This window comes from Liolophura sinensis, chromosome 2 (genome assembly GCF_032854445.1).
Source record: "Liolophura sinensis isolate JHLJ2023 chromosome 2, CUHK_Ljap_v2, whole genome shotgun sequence".
In the NCBI taxonomy this organism is placed as follows: domain Eukaryota; kingdom Metazoa; phylum Mollusca; class Polyplacophora; order Chitonida; family Chitonidae; genus Liolophura; species Liolophura sinensis.
Genome location: NC_088296.1, coordinates 7,732,961 through 7,735,641, shown reverse-complemented (window position 1 = coordinate 7,735,641; position 2,681 = coordinate 7,732,961). Strand labels below are relative to the sequence as shown.

The window sequence follows — 2,681 nt, the reverse complement described above, 5'->3', positions numbered from 1 at the left end:
TTCGGACAATTTCTTTGGCTCTTAACGACTGTTTACAATCTATCTTTGTATTTGCTAAATACAACTGCCCATAACTGAAAATAGTGTTTGGCCCGTTTTTGTCTTATTTATTAATGAACTTAGACTGTTACGGTATTTAGGAAAGGGGGTTAATTCTGGTGGGTTTTATACGTCTCAGTCCGTTTTTTATAGCCCGAACTGCTGACAAGTGCCGTGGAATGTGTGGGCACGGTACATCATGCCGCCCCGAACGGTGTCCAGGAAGATGTTTTAACTGCAGATGTGACTCGGGCTTTGCTCAACGCACACGTGTCAATGGATACATACCACCCGTGTATTATTGCTTTCGTAAGTATACACTGGACCATTGTTGCTCGTTGGGCTAAATAATTTGAATCATGCTATAATGACAGTGATACAAAACCACATAGTTCCTTACTACTCAGTACGATAAAAGATATAAAAAAAGTTATTTCAATCCAATATGTCTGATGGCTGATTTACACCACCAACCTTTTGTTCATAAAACGAATTTTGGGGGGTGGGTGTGGGGTGGGGGGTCAGCTGATACAGCTTTCAGCTTTTCCAATCACAAATATAAACGTGTTCAACCAACGGAGAGATCTATAATAAGTGTGACATGATGGTTTGCCCCAACCAATCCTGTTCACTCTACGCGTAAATCGAGATGCCATAGTAAATGTGAAAAAAAAAATGCTTAAGAAGGGCCTTCGGTCTAAACGGCAACAAATGAAACCAACAAATGAGTAGATAAGTGTAAAGAAGTCTGTTCGTTTATGTCAGTTTAACAGTACTGATAGTACCATCTTCAACGATCCACGTTTCGTTATGCACTCATGCACGGCAGATGTTGTAAAGCGAGTAAAGATATTCTGCATCTACGTCATGACACAAACCAGCGAGCAGCTTGTTATGGTGATTTTATACGTTTTGTCCAAATAAGAGTCAAAGTTATTCAAACATTGGGGCAAACCATTTTATAATTCGAGCATCAATGTTAAGGCGCAGCGCTTTAAAACTGACAACGTTTGCGAGAAAGCGTATTTTGAGCAAATTATGACAATGGAAACAAACTATATATTATATGTATTATAACAAATGTTTCTGATTTATTGGACAGAAAAATGTGACGACAATGGTGCTAATTGCCCTGAAAATTCAGAGTGTCAGCTGACGAATTTAGGAGACTGGTCAGGCAGTAGAAAATCCTCGAAACTGTGTATTTGTTCCCGGGATACCTCTCCTTCACCTACAGGGCAGTGTATGGGTGAGTCTTAGATGAAGACAAAAGATAACTAAAGACAGCCAAGAGCAGTGATGACAGTGTGATTGCTGGCAAATGGTCAAACGTTACTGGTGAAATTCAGTCTCTAAATATGTTAATTTACCTCGATCTGGGTTTTCTTATAACTGTTCATGTAGATACAAAAAGCAGCAATTTACATGCCCAATACACCATCGCCTAAGCAGATTTATGTAAGAACAAGGCAGTCATATTATTTGCTCTTCATTTGACGTCACAGGTCTAGAATTACTGAAAATGCTGTGTTGTCATCACATTAAGGGTTCGATCACATAACAGGCCTTTATATGGGTAAAGTGATCATCAGCCGATTAGAAATCTTATGACTTTAAAACCATACTTCAGTTTCAAGAGAATGTAGACTGAATTTCAAGGTTATGCGATGAAGATATTACCCAACAGAAGACAACTTGTCTTCAGTAAAATTTGTGTGTATATCCGCGGACTCCGGTTTCCTCCTATCAAAAAGTGGTCGCAATCGTGTAAGTCAAACATTCTTCAGTGTGACGTTACTTTGAAACAAACAAATAAATAAATATTAGTTTTTCTTAAAATTCACATGCTCCATTGCACCGTGGCAGAAGCGGTATTTGTCAAATCCGTATGCACTAATGTTAATTGTGATATATTAGATCAAACTGGTCTAGAAGTACTCAAAATGCAATAATGGCGTCACATTTAACATACAATCTGAACTGATCGGCGTAAATGTGCTCTACCAGTATAGTGTTTTCATCGGGACATGCTCTTGTGGGGAGTGACACGCAACATTTCATGGGACTTACGAGCTCTTTGCATTACAGCTGCACAAACTCCACCGTCAACAACTGACCCAGCAGTAGCGATAGGTGTTGCGGTTCTACTGGTTTTGATCGGATGTGTCCTGGCACTAGTTACGGTTGTTGTTGTTCTAAGGTAAGCAGTTCCTGTTTTTGCATAATGGCATGTTATAATAACGCATTAAGCGTCTGTTATTTACTTCATTCCTGCTTAACTTAATGGTAAGTTGATCATAATAGGTGGAGGAAGCCAGAATGCCACGAAAGAACCACCGACCTTTTGCAACTTCCTGACAAACTTCATGATATTTGTCATAGTACAGACGGGATTCAGATGGTCTTTATAGAGGATAAGTACTTCAGTATGTGTAATGTCTAACCTATTTTGTGAGAAACATCACTGCACTGTGCTAAATCTATTTCTGCTCGAACCACAGTAATACGAGGCGTGTAATCTGATACTATTTAAACATTTACATGAACAGTTAGATTAACCTACACTCGAGTGAATTGATAAGAGGCCGACTTTGCTAGTCTGTGCTATAGTTCTGTCTTATGTGCTGTAAGTCTGTTATAGT

The 2,681-nt window shown here is 39.1% G+C and overlaps 1 long non-coding RNA gene across 1 annotated transcript; it reads left to right on the top strand.

The window, feature by feature from the left end:
* Positions 1-208: 208 nt before the first annotated feature.
* Positions 209-2,239, top strand: LOC135462837 (uncharacterized). The gene is made up of 3 exons (XR_010443499.1): positions 209-348; positions 1,142-1,288; positions 2,128-2,239. It is a non-coding gene; the product is annotated as an uncharacterized LOC135462837 (long non-coding RNA).
* Positions 2,240-2,681: the final 442 nt, after the last annotated feature.